The 21009-nt window shown below is 38.9% G+C and overlaps 1 protein-coding gene across 6 annotated transcripts in view; it reads right to left on the bottom strand.

Moving 5' to 3' along the window:
* Positions 1–21009, bottom strand: part of LOC106091952 (uncharacterized) — a 214696-nt gene that overhangs the window by 35034 nt on the left and 158653 nt on the right. The gene's annotated exons all lie outside the window — the stretch shown is intronic.

Consider the following 21009-nt stretch of genomic DNA (forward strand, 5'->3'; position numbering starts at 1 on the left):
ATCTGTAATTATGCCCACCACCGAAGGATGGGGGTATATTCATTTTGTCATTCCGTTTGCAATACAACGAAATATCCATTTCCGATCCTAAAAAGTATACATATTTTTGATCAGCGAAAAAAGCTAAAACGATCTAGCCATGTCCGTCCGTCTGTGCGTTGAAATCATGCTACAGCCTTTAAAAATAGAGATATTGAGCGGAAACTTTGCACAGATTCTTTTTTGTCCATAAGCAGGTTAAGTTCGAAGATGGGCTATATCGGACTAAATCTTGGAATCTCTCAATTTAAAGTTTTGGGCCCATAAAAGGCGCATTTATTATCCGATGTCGCTGAAATTTGGGACTGTGGGATGTGTTTGATCCTTCGAAATTTTCCTCCAATTTGGCTCAGATCGGTTCAGATTTGGATATAGCTGCCATATAGACCGATCCGCCGATTTATGGGCTTGGGTCCATTAAAGGCGCATTTACTGTCCGATTTTGCCAAAATTTGCATTTGAAATGTGTTAGGCCTTTCGACATCCTTCTTTAATTTGGCCCAGATCGGTTCAGATTTGAAAATAGCTGCCATATAGACCGATCTCTCGATTTAAGGTTTTTTGCCCATAAAAGGCGCATTTATTCTCCGATGTCGCCGAAATTTGGGAAAGAGAGTTGTGTTAGGCCCTTCGACAACATTCTTCAATTTGGCTCAGATCGGTTAAGATTTGGATATAGCTGCCATAAAGACCGATCTCTCGATTTAAGGTTTTGGAGCCATAAAAAGCGCATTTATTATCCGATTTTGTCGAAATTTGGGACAGTGGGATGTGTTTGAGCCTTCGACATTTTCCTCCAATTTGGATCAGATCGGTCCGGATTTGGATATAGCTGCCATATAGACCGATTTAGGGTGCTGGACCCATAAAAGGCGCATTTATTGTCCGATTTGCCGAAATTTGGGACAGTGAGATGTGTTTGACCCTTCGACATTTTCCTCCAATTTGGCTCAGATCGGTCCAGATTTGGATATAGCTGCCATATAGACCGACTCTCGATTTAAGGTTTTGGGGCCATAAAACTCCCATTTATTATCCGATTTCGCCGAAGTTTGGGACAGTAAGTTGTGTTAGACTCTTAGACATTTTTCTGAAACTTGGTCCCATAAATGGCTCATTTATAATCCGATTTCACTGAAATTTGACACAGCGACTTATGTTAGGCTTTTCGACATCTGTGTCGTATATGGTTCAGGTCGGTTTGTTTTTAGATATAGCTACTAGGTTAGGTTGAAAAGAGGGTGTAGATATTAATCCGCACCATGCCACTATGGACATACAGCTAAGCTAGTAATCGGCTTGTTCCGCGCTCTAAAATCTATAAAGTAACCTCTAAAAAGAAAATTTTTAGTTACGAATTCCGTGCTACTTACAAAATCCTTAATTGTTTCAATATCACTCCCCTAAGTTGGTTCATGTCTGGTATTGTGTCTCCACCTAAGTGCCGGTATCTGTGAGACGCAAAAGCCGGGCAATGACATAGGAAATGCTCCAACGTCTCATCATCTTCCCCCGCATGCCCTACACATGCTATTACTTGCCGCACCGATTTTCCAAAGTGAGCTTGTAGTCCTATGTGTTCCGTTATGATACCAATAGCTATACTGACCTCCTTCTTACTTCCATTCAGTGAAATCCTTGACCTATCAAGATCCGGATCACTCCATAGGTTTTTCGCAGTTCTACCGACTGTTTCGCTATTCCACAGTGTTACATGCGTTTGTCGCCCACGCCCTTAAATCGGACTGCGTCAACCCTAAAGGCTTCGGCTTAACCAAGTTTATTGATGGCAGGTATTTGGCCTTCATCGCCAAATCGTCTGCCCTTTCATTTTCTTTACTCCGTTATGGCCCGGCATCCAAACGATTTTCCCAGTGAACTTACCCTCCTGGTCATTACTGCCTTTATGACCATTTTACTGTCCGTAAAGATGTTCACATTTGGCGTTAGCACCACACCACTTCACGCATTCCCTGATCGCCCGGATCTCCGCCTGCAGGACCGTATTATAGTCAGGCAGTCTACAACAGATCTCAGTCCCTGGGTTCTCAATGTAAACCCCCAGGCCCGCTCTGTCATCTAGCTTTGCTCCATCCGTGTAACATGACCTTCCAGATGACAATATTAGGGTTCCGTTAATCCAAGACTGTGCCGCTGGCACCTGTGCCTTGCATTCGACCTCAAGGTTCATCCTAGGTATCCGATCGGAAACCTCTTCCCTTATTTCCAGGTTTCCTATCGTCGCCTCGATTATACCGCGATGGTATGAGCTGCTCCCATCCTCAATCCATTCTGCCATCGACTTAAGACTCATAGCCGCTGCCTCACACTTAATCTGTATGTCAATGGGTCGGATATCTAGAATAGTCTCCAGCCCTCAAGTGGGAGTTGTCCTCATCACTCCGCCTATGCCAAGACAACATGTTCTCTGAACTTGTTGTATGGTCCTAACGTTGCACTCTTTCTCCTTAGCAGTCCACCAAACTACTGTGGCGTAAGTAAGTATTGGTCTAATCACGCTTCTGTAGGGCCTATGGACTATCCTCGGATTCAGGCCCCATTTCGGGTCGTAGACCGTGCCCAACAAATGTGTGCCTTCCCAGTACCCTTCTGAACGCGAAACTTCCAATTTAGTTTCCTATCCAAAATCACTTCCAAGTATTTGACCTTGAGAAGGGGAATTAAATAATCCAGTTTGTTCTGGAACTATATCTTATTACACTGAAAAAAAAAAAATTGGCCCAAAATTTAAGATTTTTACTTATTCGTAGGATTTTAGCAATGAAAACGAGCCAAAGAACCAAACCATGAAAATGGAGATGCTATCTTTAAATTTAATTTCCTATTAACTAACGGACAGGACCATACATTTCAAATTTTTATCGCTGATTGATTCATATTTTACTTTATAGGTGACTGCCCAATTATTATTTTTTGAAAAATTCCTTTAAACTTAGCATTTTAAAATTCTTCATCTTTGAATTAAGTTTTCAAATCTTTGGCTCGAATCATAAAAATTAGGACAACAATTTTTTCAGTGTATGACCTGAATTGGCTAATTTTGCAATCTCAAATGATCTGCAATACTTTTTGAAGGCCTTACCTTTATTGGTTCTGTGTTTTTAACATACCCGCACACAGACAGACATGGGCGGATAGACTCCAAATGTCATGCCGAACAAGAATATGAGATTCCTTAGGGGTCTAAGATCAGAATTTGTACGAATAACGGAAATGGAATAACGAAGCTATTGTAGTTTACCCCTATGCTGTGATGAAGGACAGAAGAAATGTACCAAGTCTTTGAATTTTGTTAACTGTTTAACTGTTATTCCCATCCTAAACTTTCTCCCGTTCAAACTATGCTTCTCAGCCTTTATTCAGTTAATTTATATTTCTTTGCTTGTTGTTTTTAGTGTTTTATAGACAACAAATTCCAAAACAATTATTTGTCGTAAAATTGCAATAACCCACCCACATTGCCCTCAATATTTGGCATTGAGAAGAAGATTGGATAATAAAACTCAGGGCGGTGATAAAGTTTTTGCTTTGCTTAACTTTCGTCCCAAATGTCATCATCCTCATAAAAAGTACCCTTTTTAAATCTGTCAGTCAGCCGGCAATCAAATGGCCAAGCAACCAAGCAGACAACCAGCCAACCAACTAACCAAACGACAAACCTCTACTACCCTGAGGAGAGATGTACGGTCAAACGCCATTGATACGAGCGACTTCAACATCAACGCTAAGCCCGAGGATTATTTTATCAAGGACTAAATTAAATTTTGTGACAAATACTTAAATCTTACAAAAGAGAGGCCATAAACCTGTTGCCATAGCCTCTGCTCTCCCCCACATGCACAATATACACTAGCGCTCACGCCCACACTCTCACGTTGCTCATGCAATTGCTGTGGAATTTGTGCTAAGCTTACATGGGTTTTTGGCCCGCAGTTGGTATATAATTCAATTTAAATCTTTTACTTGGCAGCAAGGATTAGCTAGGATCAGTGGACGACATACTGCGTGGGAAGTGACAGAGAGGGAGAGAGACGGAGAGGGTCCGAGGTAATGGTAAATCCATGTGAATATGTGAGTATGACATTGGCAATTGTGATTGGAATTCTGCACTTACATAAAACATAACGGGGAGAGGTTTCATTTTTGCAAGAAGCAAAAACTAAATCCAATCAGTTGCAGGTTGGGGCTTTTAAAAATCATAATTTTTGTGAATAAGTTGAAATTTAAGTTTAGTACATCTCGTTTGGAAAATAAATGATTTCGAAATTACAATTTTTAAGAAGATTGGGATTTTGTAAAATAACAACTTTAATCGATTTTTATTCCCTCGGCCATAGGATGGGGGGTATACTAATTTCGTCATTCCGTTTGTAACACCTCGAAATATGCTCCTAAGACCCCATAAAGTATATATATTCTTGATCGCCATGACATTTTAAGTCCATCTAGCCATGTCCGTCCGACTGTCAGTCTTTCGAAAACTCGATAACTGTCAAAGGAGCAGCAAAAATGTCCGGTTTGGCGTATGGACCCTATGAATATCAAGTCCCACTCTCTTGAAGACACAAATTGTCTTGGCCAGCAAATACGTCCTATTTGGGGGTTGTTATGGTGGAGGGTCGTCCCCTAGACAGTTGGTTCCGAATGTTGATATCAGATTCATGGTCTACTCCCAAATACCTTTCATTTGAGCACAATATTTCCATAGTCGGCAAACATGGCCGGCTTGGGGGATGGGACGGCCTACTTGGCCTTGAAAATATATATCGGTTGTTCCACTCTAAAAACCCTCTTATTTGAGCCTCATATTGCAATGGTCAGCAAATACTTCCCATTTGGGTGGTGTTAAGGGGGTGGGGTGGCCCCATAGACACTTCTTCGAATATTGATATCAGATTCGTGCTTTACTCACAAAGTCTTTTCATTTGAGCCCCATATTGCTATGGTCGTAAATTTGTTCCCTTTGGGGGATGTTTTTGTGGACAGGCGGCCCCCAAACACTTGGTCCCATATTTGAATATCAGATTCGTATTCTACCCACAAATAGCTTTTATTTAAGCCCCATATTCCCATGGTCAGTAAATAAGTCCTGTTTGGGGCGTGTTTTGGGGAAGGGGTGGATCCCCAGAAACGTGGTCCCACATTTGGATATTAGATTCGTATTCTACTCGCAGATACCTTTCAGTTGAGTCCCATATTGCCATGGTCGGTAAATATGTCCATTTTAGGGGTGTTTTGAGGCTTAGGGTGGACCCCCTAGCACTTGGCCCGACAATTGGATATCAGATACGTTTTCTTATCCTAAATACCTTTCATTTGAGTCCCATATTGTCGTGATTGGTCTAAATATATGTTTGGTAGATTTTAGGGTGGGGCGGCCCCCCTAGGTACCCCATCCGAAATTTGGGTGTCAAGTTTTTATTTTTAGGGTACTATATGAGAGCACACAAAATTTCGCTTAAAGCGCACCACCTATCCCCGAGATCTGGTGTTTCTGAAAATTAGGGTAAGGGGGAGGGTCCGCCCCCCTTCAGATATTAAAAATGTAGTACCCTATTTTCCCGACGGGACTATTATGCGTCATCTGTGAAAATATCAAGAAAATCGGTTCAGTACACAAATTGAATTTTAAATATAAGATTAGTGTAGGTCGATTTGGATTGTAAATGGGCCAAATCGGTCCATGTTTTGATATAGCTGCCATATAAACCGATTTTGGGTCTTGACTTTTTGAGCATCTAGAGGGCGCAATTCTTATTCGATTTGTCTGAAATTTGAAATTGAAGTGTTTTGGTATCACTTCAAATAACTGTGCTAAGTATGGTTAAAATCGGTCCATAATCTGATATAGCTGCCATATAAACCGATCTTGAATTCTTGAGCCACTAGAGGGCGCTTTCTTATCCGATTTGGCTAAAATTTGGCATGAAGTATTTCGTTATGATTTCCAACAACTGCTATAAATATGGATCAAATCGGTACATAACCTGATGTAGCTGACATATAAACCGATCTGGGATCTTGACTTCTTAAACCTCTAGAGGGCGCAATTCTTATCCGGTCGTGCTGAAATTTTGTACAACGGTTTTTACCATGATCTTCAACATACGTGTCCAATTTGGTCTTAATCAATCTATGGCCTCATATAGATCCCACTTAAACCGGTCCAGGATCTTGAGTTCTTGAGCCACTAGAGGGCGCTATTCCTATCCGATTTGGCTAAAATTTGGTATGAAGTATTTCGTTATGACTTCCAACAACTGCTATAAGTATGAAATTTTGTACAACGGCTTCTCCCATGATCTTCAACATACGTGTCCAATTTGGTCTTAATCGATCTGTGACCTCATATAGCTCCCACTTAAACCGATCTAGGATCTTGAATTCTTGAGCCACTAGAGGGTGCTATTCTTATCCGATTTGGCTAAAATTTGGCATGAAGTATTTCGTTATGACTTCCAACAACTGCGATAAATATGGATCAAATCGATACATAACCTGACGTAGCTGCCATATAAACCAATCTGGGATCATGATTTCATAAACCTCTAGAGGGCGGTTTCTCCCATGACTTTCAACATACGTGTCCAATTTGGTTTTAATCCATCTATGGCCTCATACAGCTCCCAATCGGTGGTATAAGGTTTTATTGTATGTAGTAGGCTTTGTGCGTTGTTTGTCTTTCCTAACTTGTTTCATTTTATAAGGGGGAGTGAGCTGACAGCTAGGAACTGCTTTTGAGCGTTAAACATGCAGAGAAATATTTTATCGAAAAAAATCATTTGTCATTATTAGCAACATCATTAAGTGTGACATTTGGCCTTGATACAACCTTTTGTAGCTTCCAACATAACATATAAATTATTCAGCTCGATTAATGTGCAGTTGCCAGCAAGTAAAAATTTCTTCAACTATGTCCGCGTTTACATATCTACATTTTTTCTGGTGTTTCAGGATCCTACCAAATCAGTAAACAATGAAATTTTAATCTCATGGTTTCATAGCCTTAAATGGCTTGGCGATATAAAAAAAGGAGCAAATCTCCAACATTGCATTGACTTCCATAATGAATATTTATGTGAATAACGTTGCGAGGCAATTTCAGCGTAAATACAATTTTAGGTCATATGACTTTGAGCTTTTCATTGTGAATATGCTTTCAAAGAAAAGTGACTGCACATTTTTAATTTATGGATCGCATTTTGTTCATTTTGGGAGGAGGAGATGCATGGTGTCACATAAGTTTAGCATTCTTTTTATACCCAACATCCTACGATAGGGGGTATATTAATTTAGTTATTCCGTTTGCAAGACATCGAAATATCCATTTCCGATCCTATAAAGTATATATATTCTTGATCAGCGTAAAAATCTAAGACGATCTAGACATGTCCGTCCGTCTGTTTGTTGAAATCACGCTACAGTCTTTAAAAATAGAGATAAAATTTTGCAAAGTTTCCTTTTTTGTCCATAAGCAGGTTAAGTTCGAAGATGGGCTATATCGGACTATATCTTGATATAGCCCCCATATAGACCGATCCTCCGATTTAGGGTCTTAGGCCTATAAAAGCCACATAAATTATCCGATTTTGCTGAAATTTGGGACAGTGAGTTGTGTTAAGCCCTTCGATATCTTTCTTCAATTTGGCCCTGATCGGTTCAGATAATGGATAAAGCTGCCATAAAGACCGATCCTCCAATTTAGGGTCTTAGGCCCATAAAAGCCACATTTATTATCCGATTTTGCTGAAATTTGGGACAGTGAGTTGTGTTAGGCCCTTCAATATGCTTTGTCAATTTGGCCCAGATCGGTTCAGATTTGGACATAGCTGCCGTAAAGACCGATTTCTCGATTTAAGGTTTTGGGCCCATAAAAGGTGCATTTATTGTCAGATGTCGCCGAAATTTGGGACATTGAGTTAAGTTAAGCCCCTTGACATACTTCTGCAATATGGCACAGATCGGTCCACTATTTGGATATAGCTGCCATATAGATCAATCTCTCGATTTAAGGTTTTGGGCCCATAAAAGGCGCATTTATTGTCCGATTTCGCTGAAATTTCATACAGTGAGTTTAGTTAGGCTCTTCGGCGTCCTTCTTCAATTTGGCCCAGATCGGTTCAGATTTGGACATAGCTGCCGTAAAGACCGATTTCTCGATTTAAGGTTTTGGGCCCATAAAAGGTGCATTAATTATCCGATGTCGCTGAAATTTGTGTTAGGCTCTTCGAAATTTGTCTGCAACTTGGCCCAAATCGGTCCAGATTTGGATATAGCTGCCATGTAGACCGATATCTCGATTTAAAGTCTTGGCCCCATAAAAGGTGCATTTATAATCCGATTTCTCTGAAATTCGACACAGTGACTTATATAAGGCTTTTCGACATCCGTGTCGTATATGGTTCAGATCCGTTTATTTCTAGATATAGCTACTGTACTTATTAGTATTTGGTCCAAATCAGAACATATTTCGTTATAACTGCTATGGGACATAAGGTGTGCAATTTTCACCGGATTTTAATGAAAGGTGGTTTACATATATACCCGTGTATCTAAAGTTCGGCATGGCCGAACTTTAAGCTTTTTTACTTGTTTTAAACTAAAAATGGTTTGGAGGGAATTCAAGGTTGCAAAGAAAAAATTTTGTTAAAATCTAAATTTTATTTCTTAGAATTTTGTCTGTAATGTTTAAGGGTTGATTGCATGTGTATGAAAGATGGCTTAAGGTGAAATGAGTCTAAGACAAAAAAAATATATCAACCTAACCAAAAAATTGCCTATATATAAATATATTTAATTTCCTTTCAAGTTTTTTTTTTGCCTGTTAGGGCGAAGATGATTAAATTTCATAATTTTTGTTGGTTTCTCTTTCGAGACATCATTGGTTAGAAGACTGTTGCAGACAAAAAATCTGTCATAACACGAACACATGCATCAGGAAAAGTACAGCTAATGGACAGGGTTGTCGAGGGTGTTTAATCGGGTATTTGTTTTATAGAGGAGTTTTCGCAATAATTACGATACAAATGCTTGTTCTGGGATCATTTTACAAATTACCACAATCCCAAAATCGAATGAAAATATAAATATATGGAAGCTATATCTAAATCTGAACCAATGTCAACTAAACTCTGCTCTTTTAGTAGAAGTCATGAAAAAAGATATTGTCCAAAATTTAGGGAAGATCGCTTATGCGAACGAGATCGTCATATTGATTTGAAGCAGATTTCTGTCAACGATCAGCGAGATTATGGAATGGTCACGGAAAGGGCTACGAGAAATGAGCTGAGGACTAACCCAAGGAAGATGGAGCTGGTGCTCTTCACTCGGAGATATAAGATATCGGATTTCTGACTCCCGTCTTTGTACGGGACCACTCTGCATTTGTCAAAGGAGGCGATTCGGTACAATAAAAGGATTAAGAAGGAAAGGTGCCCAAAGGTGATGTGCAACTTCTTCTCCTGCAGAAGGATGTTCGGTGGGAAGTGGGAGTCAAGCCAAAAATGATATAATGAATGTAAAAGGCATTTGTGAGATCAGAGGAGTACACGAACAGGGAAATACTAAAGGTGCAGAGATGCGTTAAGATTCACACCGCAGTCGGGTCTGGATGCTAAATATACAACCTGTTGAGGTCTATATACGGGCCGGTGTCGTTAAAGTAGCTAGCGCTTAGGCTGAGGGAACTTGGCATGCCGAGAAAAGATTCAAACGGCCACTGCTCCATTCTGGATGAATTGGATGCAAGGGATGGGCTGAGGTGGGTCTTAGGCGACCTGTAGCCGAGACCGATTCGAGAAAGGATGTTCCGCGTTCGCAGAAGGATGCTGTTTTTGAGTTGGATAAGACCTCGTTCTTCACTAACTTCTCCAGGATGGAGTCAATGGCGGGACTGGGAATCTACTTAGAGACACACGACATCGGGTTGTCAGTTAGACTGCCGGACAAGTGTAGGTCTTTCAGGCAGAAGTCAGAGCCATTACGTTGGCCGCAAAAGAGATCCGGAGGATGGACCTACCTGTATCCGAGGATAGTCCACTTATTTATGCCTCAGTAGTTTGGTAGAAGTGCAACATAAGGACCATGCATCAGGTTCAGAGAACATGTTGTCTTGGTATATAGAAGGGACTAGTAAGTAAGATGGTGATACTCCCTCAACGAATCACCACCGTAGCTAAGTTGGTAGAATTCTCAGCTTTCCTCTGTAGGGTCAAGCGTTCAAATCCCATCAAGAGCTTTGACTGAAAATACTGCAGACCAGTTCTAATATGCATCTTATATAACTCTTCAATAACGCAGCAAAATTTGCGAGTGTATAAACAAAGTAGAACCTCGTTCGAAATAAAGAAACCCGATACCATTGATTTTAATTAAAATTTTATAACAGCCTTGCTCTGTAATGGAATATAAGAAAATATCTCCGTTTATATTGTGTAACAAGGTTAGTTAAATTTTGTTTTAATTTTTTTATCACATTTTTTTATTTAGAGATTTGTTTAGATTTACTTTTCAGCTAAATTACCTCAACATCATTTGTAGAACTCGTGACCGGTTCTAGTTTATGCATTAAATTAATGTGTGTGTGTGGTTCATTGATTATCCTGCTAAATTTATTGATTATCGTCACTACTATTTTTGTTTGATATTTAAATTTTGATTTGTTTAATGTGGGATGTTTGTGTTTATGGTAAGAAATACCAATTTTTAATACACAAAGCAAATGTATAAAAATGCAAATTTTCTCTGATATCAATAAATGCCATGCGAAATTATGGTTTTGCTCAATGATTAGCGACATTTTGTTTAGAGTAAAGAAATTTCTGTTTTATTTGCCAATATACAGACGTTCTGCGTCGGGCAGTGCCACATCCAAAAATCTTGGAGACCATTCTAGAATTTTTGAACGGATAGAGATATGTACACGAAACTCAACATAACCAATGTTGAGATGTTTTCCAATAAGTTTGCAAACCCTAGTGGGTCATAGGTTGCCCCATGGGGTTTGAAAGTTGGTCACCTCGAGTGTGTCATATTTTGAATTGTTTGCCAAACAGTCGTTTATGATACTTTGTTTTAAAAGATAGAGCTCGTAAAACTCTAAAAAAAACATGCTGAAATGTCTGGAATATCTCTAAGGCACAATGGGAGAAAATCGAAAAAAAAAACTAGTAAACAAGAAAAAGCGTGCTAAGTTCGGCCGGGCCGAATTTTATATACCCTCCAACATGGATCGCATTTGTCGAGTTATTTTCCCGGCATCTTTTCTTAGGCAAAAAAGGATAAAAGAAAAGATTTGCTCTGCTATTAGAGCGATATCAAGATATGGTCCGGTTTTAACCAAAATTAAATGATATGTTGGAGACCTGTGTAAAATGTCAGCCAATTCGAATAAGAAATGCGCCCTTTAGAGGCTCAAGAAATAAAATAGAGACATCGATTTATATGGGAGCTGTATCAGGCCATAGACCGATTCAGACCATAATAAACACGTATATTGATGGTCATGAGAGAATCCGTCGCACAAAATTTCAGGTAAATCGGATAATAATTGCGACCTCTAGGGGCTCATGAAGTCAAGATCCCAGATCGGTTTATATGGCATCTATATCAGGTTATTCACCGATTTGAACCTTATTTGGCACAGTTGTTAAAAGTCATAATTAAATGCTTCATGTAATATTTCATTCCAATCGGATAAGAATTGCGCCCTCTAGAGGCTCAAGAAGTCAAGACCCAAGATCGGTTTATATGGCAGCTATATCAGGTTATGGACCGATTTGAACCATTCTTAGCACAGTTGTGGGATATCATAACAAAATACTTCGTGCAATATTTCATTCCAATCGGATGAGAATTGCGCCCTCTAGAGGCTCAAGAAGTCAAGACCCAAGATCGGTTTATATGGCAGCTATATCAAAACATGGACCGATATGGCCCATTTACAATCCCAACTGACCTATACTAAAAAGAAGTATTTGTGCAAAATTTCAAGCGGCTAGCTTTACTCCTTCGAAAGTTAGCGTGCTTTCGACAGACAGACGGACGGGCGGACGGACTAGATCGACATAAAATGTCATGACGATCAAGAATATATATACTTTATGGGGTCTCAGACGAATATTTCGAGTAGTTACGACCAGAATGACGAAATTAGTATGGTTCATGTCTATGTCCACGTCCATAGCTGCCATATAAACCGATCTTGGGTATTGACTTCTTGACCATCTAGAGGGCGCTATTCTTATAAGATTTGCCTGAAATTTTGTGCTTCTTGTTTTGGTATCATTTTCAACAATTGTGCCAAGTATGGTTCAAATCGGTTTATAACCTTATATAACTACCACATAAACCGATCTTGTATCTTGATTCTTTGAGCCACTGGAGGGCGCAATTCCCATCCGATTTGGCTGAAATTTTAGGGTATTATAAGTCAGGGGATTTTTTTTGTAACACCCAAAAGGAAGAGAGATAGACCCATTGACAAGTATACCGATCGACCCAGAATTACTTTCTGATTCGATTTAGCTATGTCCGTCTGTCTGTCCGTCTGTCTGTCCGTCTGTCTATCCGTCTGTCTGTCCGTCTGTCTGTCCGTCTGTCTGTCTGTCTGTCTATCCGTCTGTCTGTCCGTCTGTCTGTCCGTCTGTCTGTCCGTCTGTCTGTCCGTCTGTCTGTCCGTCTGTCTGTCCGTCTGTTTGTCCGTCTGTCTGTCTATCCGTCTGTCTCTCCGTCTGTCTGTCAGTCTGTCCATGTTAATTTGTGTACAAACTACAGATCGCAATATTCATGCGAACGTCTTCGAATTTGGTACAGGCATGTTTTTCGGCCTAGAGACGAAGCCTATTGAAATTGGAAAAAATCGGTTCAGATTTCGATATAGCTCTCATAAATGTTCGTCCGATTTTTAGTAATAATGCCATCAAAAGGTCACTTGCAGGAAGGATTTTCTAATGACTCTAAACGTTGTTGGTGAATTTCATAGTAATCGGTTCAGATTTAGGTATAGCTCTCATATAATATATATATATATAGCGCCCGATTTACTCTCCTAAAGCCATTGCTAGCGCATTTATTGACCAATCTTCCCAAAACTTTGCACACCGCCTTCCTCGACGACTACCACAATATCTGAGAAGTTTGCTTGAAATCGGTTCGTCCGATTTGCAGTAATAATGCAATAAAATGGTAATTTGTTAACCGATTATCTCGATTATCTGGATTTTCTTATGACTCTCGACCTTGCTGGTGAATTTCACAGAAATTGGTTTAGATTTATATATAGCTGCCATATATGTATTTCTCCCGATTTTAACTTCTAGGTTCGCTGCAAGCGCATTATAGACCAGTTTTGCAAAAATTGTGCACAACTCTTTCCTCGATGCCTACCACAATATATAAAAAGTTAAGTCAAAATCGGTTCACATTATGAAATAATGATTTTTAACGTAGAAAAAGAGAAAAAGCTATGAGAAAGTAGATCGATAAAACAAAATCGAACAATCATATTCAAGATCGCCATAATTTAGATCTTAGCCTGTTTAGGGTCGGGTATGGTCCTGACAAAGTTCTCTTATGATATACGAGGTTGTTGTTGCAACTTCCCAACCCAAACATCTCCTAGGAGATCAGCAAGTGATCTCTGGCTGGATCACTTGCTGATCTCCTCTCCCTTGAGAGCCGTTACATCAATCCCCATAACATTTGAAGAAGTTGATCTTCCACAATAAACCATAATAGTTCTGGCTGAACTACATTCCAGCAGATGCATCCGTCTAAGTTTTTTATACCCACCACCGTAGGATAGGGTGTATATTCATTTAGTCATTCCGTTTGCAACACATCGAAATATCAATTTCTGACCCTTCAAAGTATATATATTTCGGTTCGTTGTAAAATTTTAAGACGATTTAACGATGTCCGTGTGTCTGTTCGTCTGTCCGTCCGTCTGTTGTAATCATTCTACAACCTTCAAAAATTTAGATATTGAGTTGAAATTTGGCACAGATACATCTTTTTAGTGCACGCTGATTAAGTTCTTGAACGGGCCAAATCGGACCATATTTGGATATAGGTGCTATATAGACCGATCTGACGATAAAGGGTCTAATGCCCATAAAAGCTTTATTATTACTCGATTTTGCCGAAATTTGAAACAGTGAGTAGTTTAAGGCCTCCCAATATCTGACCTAAATGTGGTCCAGATCGGACTATATTTAGATATAACTGCCATATAGACCGGTCTGCCGATAAAGGGTCTGAAGCCCATAAAAGCTTTATTTTTTTTACCGATTTCCCTGAAATTTGAAACAGTTAGTATCTTTAGGCCTCCCAACATCTGACCCAAATATGGTTCAGATCGGACTATATTTAGATAGAGCTGCCATATATACCGAAAAAGGGTCTGAAGTCCATAAATGCTTTATTTATTATCCGATTTCGCTGGAATTTGAAACAGTGAGTTGATTTGATATCCGAGCTTAATAGGGTTGAGGTCGGACTATATTTAGATACAGCTGCCATATAGACGATACTGCCGATAAAGGGTCTGAATCCCATAAAAGCTTTATTTTATGGGAAACATAGGCTGTATAATTTTATGATATCGGGAGGGGGCGGATATGATATGATTATGATATTGGACCGGGCTTTACTCCTTACCCCAAAAGTACTACCCAAAAATAAAAGTGGACCGATCGGGACAATATGGCAATCAAATGAAAGGTATTCAAGAGTAGAGTACGAATTTCATAATAAAAGTTGGTCCAAGTACCTGAAGGGGCCGCCCCAGACCCAAAATACCACAAAATAGGTTTATTTGACAATCGTAACAATATGGGATTCATATGAAAGGTATTCGCGAGTAGATTACGAATATGACCAGGAAGTTGGAATAGGCTTTTAATTTATTGATAACGAAAGGGGGCGGATCCTCCACCGTTACCCCAAAAACACTATCCAAAATCAAAGGTGGACCGATAAGGACAATATGGGTATCAAAGGAAAAGTATGCGGGAGTAGATAACTAATCTGGCATACAAGTTCATTTCGAAGTATAGGAGGTCACCCCACCGCCACAAAAAAGCCCAAAATGGGCACATTAGCCAATCACGGATATTTGTGGGACTCGGTTTGTCTGTTCCGTATAGGCTGAAAAACGGCAGAACCGATTTTCTCGAAATTTTCGCATATTATGTAGGTTGGTGTGGAAGGAAACATAGGCTTTATAATTTTTCGGTATCGGAAGGGGAACGGACCCTCCCCCTTACGCCAAAAACACAACCCAACATTAAAAGTTGACCGATCGGAACAATGTAGATATCAAATGAAAGGTATTGGAGAGTAGAATACGAATATGGTATTAAAATTTGGTTCCAAGTACCCAGCTGGCTCCCCCAACCTCAAAACTTCTCTAAACAGATATTTTCGTTCATGTTCATGTCAATATTGGACTCAAATGAGAAGTATTAGGTAGTAGATAACAAATATCACAAAACATTAGGTCCAAGAAATGGGAGGTCACCCACCTCCAAATACCCCCAAATGGGCATATTAGCCGACCATGGCTATATGGGACACAAATGAAAGGTTTTAGGGAGTAGATTACGAATATGACATTAAAATTTGCATTCAAGTCTAGGTGGCGCTTTTCCTCCTAAAAATACGTCAAATGGGTTATTTCACCCATTATGACAATATGGAACTCAAATGAAAGGTATTTGAGAGAAAACAAATTTGATATCCAATTTTCGAGCCAAGTGTTTTGGGGTACGCCCTTAAGCAACCCCTAAACTGAACTTCATTTCCGTTGGGAACAAAGAACGAATTTGATATCTATTTTCAGTGCAAAGTGCTGGTGGCCGCCCCAGCCCCAAAACACCTCCCAAATGGTTAATATTTACCAGTCATTTCAATATGAGGCTCAAATTAAAGGGATTTGGAAATGCAGCTCGAATTTGATATCCATATTTGAGTCGAAATGTCTGAGGTGCCATCAATTCCCTAATGAGAACATTAACCACCAAGAATCGAGAAGGTGCAAATGCTCATACATCAATGAGTGCTTTCCGATTCAAGTTTAAACTCAATGATAAGGGAGTTTTTTTTATAGCCGAGTCCGAACGGCGCCCCGCAGTGCGACACCTCTTTGGGGAACATTTTTTAAATGATGTTTAAATGATGTTCATTTAAAAAATGTTCCCCAAAGAGGTGTCGCACTGCGGGGCGCCGTTCGGACTCGGCTTTAAAAAAAAACTCCCTTATCATTGAGTTTAAACTTGAATCGGAAAGCACTCATTGATGTGTGAGCATTTGCACCTTCTCGACCTTAGGGTAATGTCGCCAACATTAAGAGGTGTTAAACACCGCTTTGTCCAATATTCTCCCCAGGATTCGAACGCGTTCAGCGTCGTAGGCTACAATGGTACGAATTCAATATCCGCATTCAGGGCGAAGTGTCCTCACCCCAAACAAATATTAGAGAGTTAAAGAAGGCGCAGCGGAGCGGGCCCGGTTCAGCTAGTATCCTATATTTATCTGTCCAGCCAATCTTACTCAACTTACAAACAAATCACTCTTGACGTGCCCCGCTTGTGATGCAGAGTTGCTAGAAGAACAGAAAAATTTTGCCAATGCTCTTAAATATTAGCATTTTTATTTCGTTCTAATTTTATTTATTTTTAAATAATAATTTTTTTTAAGCATCATATCGTTAAATATTTTTGCTGGCTATTTTTACAACCATTTATATCAATGGTCGCATTGGGTGCAAAATATACCCCATTGTTAGCCAGTATTTTTGTGGGAATTAATGAATGTATGCGTTTGCCAAGCATTAAACGAATTTTTATGGATTTTTCAACAATTTATTTTGACTTTGGGTAAACAAATTTTGTTTGGCTTCGATGCGGCTATATTCTCAGCATTCACCCATCCAGCCATTCATTCACCTTCAATTTGTTGATGCTTTGAGGCGAGGAAAACATATCGGATGCCATGTCATTTAAGCCAACAAAATGTGTATGTGTTTTCCTTTTCAATTTAAAATTTACAAATATTGTTCTAGTTGGTGCAAAAATATAAACAAAAACACAGAAACCAACATAAAAGAATGACAGAGGCACGAAAATAACAAAGTCCATCATGGCAGGTTGCTTTTGTCCACCCTATTTTATGGCCTGACTCTTGCCATTTGTTGAACATTTTCTGGACACTTGCTCGCTCCCTCAGCCGTGTAAAGTTGCCCATCGTACGAGCAAATTTGTATTCCAGTGATTGACAGTGATTTATAAAGAGAACAACGTACACCGTCATGTCGTATTCGTTTAAGAGGGTGCATGACTGGGAAATTCCTTTAGCCCGGCCAACAAGCACTTTTCCCCCAGTTTTCTGGCTTTCTGTTTTGGTGGTGGTGGTGGAGAATTGACATTGGCAAAATGTGTAGATAAATGTTTTAGCATAAATATGTCAATGTCTTGGACATTTGACTTTTAAATGAGCATCGAGTGGGGTGGGGTGGGGTTAGGGTGTTGGGTGTTGGTTATTGGCGTCAAGGAAACACTGGAATCGTTTAAAAATGTTTATTTTAACTAAACGACACTTTGCACGCCAACCAAAAATTGCTTTGGGGTTTTGTAGTTGTTGTCTTTTTCCTACTTTGTAGAAGTCGTTCTCAGTTGAGTGTTATGTCAGTGTGCTGAATGCGTTTGTGTGTCTCCGTTTAAATGCATTTGTATGTGTGTGTGTGTGTGTTTCTTTTAGTTGCAAGGATTCTTACGAAGCCACCAAATCTAAAATTAATATCACACTTGTGTTCTTGACATATGCAAAATAAAATTTTAACAACTTTGTATTATCTCTTAACCACATCGAAATGTACTTACAAAGAGGGATATTAGAGTGGGTCTTATATTTTTCGAAATGCCTACAAAGAGGAATATTAGAGTGGGTTTTATATATTTAAAAAAATGTTTACAAAGAGGGATATTAGAGTGGGTCTTATATTGTATTTTTCGAAATGCCTACAAAGAGGAATATTAGAGTGGGTTTTATATTCTTCGAAATGCCTATAAAGAGGAATATTAGAGTGGGTTTTATATATTTAAAAAAATGTTTACAAAGAGGGATATTAGAGTGGGTCTTATATATTTTTTTTAAATAAGATTTCTTTAATGTTTTTAGTTTAAAAACAAGTAAAAGCGTGCTAAGTTCGGCCGGGCCGAATCTTATATACCCTCCAGCATGGATCTCATTTGTCGAGCTCTTGCCACGGTATCTCTTTTTAAGCAAACAAAGGATAAAAGAAAATAATTGCTATGTTATTGAAACAATATCAAGTTATGGTTCATTTCGGACCATAATTGAACTGAATATTGGAGACCATAGTAAAAGTCATTGTGTAAAATTTCATCCAAATCTGAGGAAGTAAAATAGGGAGATCGATTTATATGGGAGCTGTATTAGGCTATGAACCGATTCATGCCATATTCGACACGTATGTTAAAGGTCATGAGAGAAGCCATTGTAGAAAATATCAGCCAATTCGGATAATACTTGCGCTCTTTAGAGACTGAAGAAGTCAAGATCCCTTATCGGTTTATATGGAAGCTATATCAGGTTATGGACCGATTTGAACTATTCGTAGCACAGTTGTTGAAAGGTAAAACAAAACATGTCATGCAAAATTTCAGCTAAATCGGATAATAAGTGCGCCCTCTAGTGGCTCAAAAAATCAAGCCCCAGATCGGTTTATATGGCAGCTATATCAGGTTATGGACCGATTTCAACCATACTCAGCACAGTTGTTGGAAGTCGTAATAAAACATCTCATGCAAAATTTCGGCTCAAGAAGTCAAGATCCCACTTCTTGAGCCGCTAGAGGGCATAATTCTTATCCGATTTGGCTGAAATTTAGCATGAGATGCTTTATTATGACTTCCAACAACTGTGTTAAGAATAGTTCGAATTGGTCCATAACCTTATTATGGACCGCACTTATTATCCGATTTGGCTGAAGTTTAGCATGAGGTGTTTTGTTATGACTTTCAACAACTGTGTAAAGAATAGTTCAATTGGTCCATAACCTGATATAGCTGCCATATACCCCGATCTGGGGTCTGCACAGGTCAAGACTGCAACTAATGGAGATAAACATTACACATAAGTGGTTCATCCACTTAGTCAAATTTTGGCATATTCTTTCCAACATTTTGGGCGGTATATCGAAATAATTTCAAAGTTGTCTTCCAATGCGTCAATTGAAGCGTGCCTGTATAGACTTAAGTTTAAACATAGCCCCACCAAACATATTCTAAAGGCGGTAAATCGCACGAACTAGCCGCACGAACTTGACCGGTTCCGTACGTGAAATAAAATGTTTACCGAATTCGCCTCTCAATAAGCCCATTGTTAGGCGTGCTGTGTGGCATATGGCACCGTCTTGTTGAAACTACATGTGATGCAAGTCAAGCTCTTGCATTTTGGGCAAAAGTTAGATATCATCTCACGGTAGCGCTCACCACTCACAGTTGATTTACGATTTGCATCATCTATGAAGAAGTACGGTCTAATGATGCCACCAGCCCATAAACCGCACCAAACTTTGACTTTTTCTGGATGCATTTGTAGCTCTTGCAATGCTTCTGGCTAATCTTCTCTTCAAAATTGACAATTCTGCTTACTTACGTACCCATTGAGCCAAAAATGACCTTTGTCGCTGAATGGAAAAAGCGCGTGATGAACTTTCTTAATAGAGCACGCATTACGATAATAAAATTCAATAATTTGTTTGCGTTGTTCGTTTGTAGGACGATTCGTGGTTAAATTATAGACCAAATTAAGGATGTTTGACAGTAAAACAAAACACGAATCGTGCGAGAGCTGTTTAAACCAGTGTTGTCAAAAAGATAATAGCTTAGTGTTCATTAAAACTTTTTGTCAAAATTAGTTTTTCATGGAACTAACTTTAATTATATGGATGAAATTTCATATTTTCATTGTGCAGAGCATTTATTTTGCCACAGTCAAAAGTAGTAGGCTTATCGTTATGAATTAAGTTTTTTTGAAATTATCAAATGTAGCCAGACACAAAACTCGCTCTCAAGAATTTTGAGAAAATTTTTTGCTCGAATTTTTGAGCTATTAAAAATTGCTGACTTTAGACAAGCCAATTTTCCCCTACATCATGACCTTATATGAGGAAAATAATTGGTTTAAATAGTTTAATATGCGTCTACTTTACCTATTGCCTAACCCGAGCTACAATTTTTCTAAGACAGCTCTTTTCTTTTCTCTACCCATGCGGTTCAATTTGCGAATTTGCGCAAAAATTAAAAAAAAGAATCAAAATGTCATCTTAATAAAAAGAAACATCATCTTTATTTGATTTTCTTTTAAAATTTATTGTCTCGACTCGATTCTCTTGGAAAATTTTGCCGGAAATTTTCGCTGAATTTTGGTTTTTGCAGAAAATGTTGTAAAAATTCGATTTCAATTGAAAATTTCGTTGACATTTTAAGTTGCAATTTTATTTTCTTGAAAGTTTATTCGAAACTTCTTTTTTGTTAAAAAAATGTGATTTTTCGGATAAATCGTCAAAATTTGATTTACAACAGTCTGGGAGGATGTACCATCCTTAAAGTGCTTTAGCGTACATATAATACGAGATATATGGTACATAAACTGCAGTTCACCAGGATAGAACCAGTGAAATATTGGCTAAAGGAAGGGTCTTACCTTAGAATGAGGAAAATTACTTGGACTTAGTTTTATAAAATTTTTGGAAGGCATGCCACTCACTGCTACCAACAACAAAAATTTGCATAACGGCATCTTTTGGTCCTTTAATTCGTGAAATTCAGAATATATGCTGCTTTGAAGTGGTTTACCATCTTCCTCGGGAGCGATAAAGTTTATTGAAGCCTTTATGAAATGACCATTGAAGCTTCAGGAAGT

Source organism: Stomoxys calcitrans, chromosome 5 (genome assembly GCF_963082655.1).
Source record: "Stomoxys calcitrans chromosome 5, idStoCalc2.1, whole genome shotgun sequence".
Taxonomy (NCBI): domain Eukaryota; kingdom Metazoa; phylum Arthropoda; class Insecta; order Diptera; family Muscidae; genus Stomoxys; species Stomoxys calcitrans.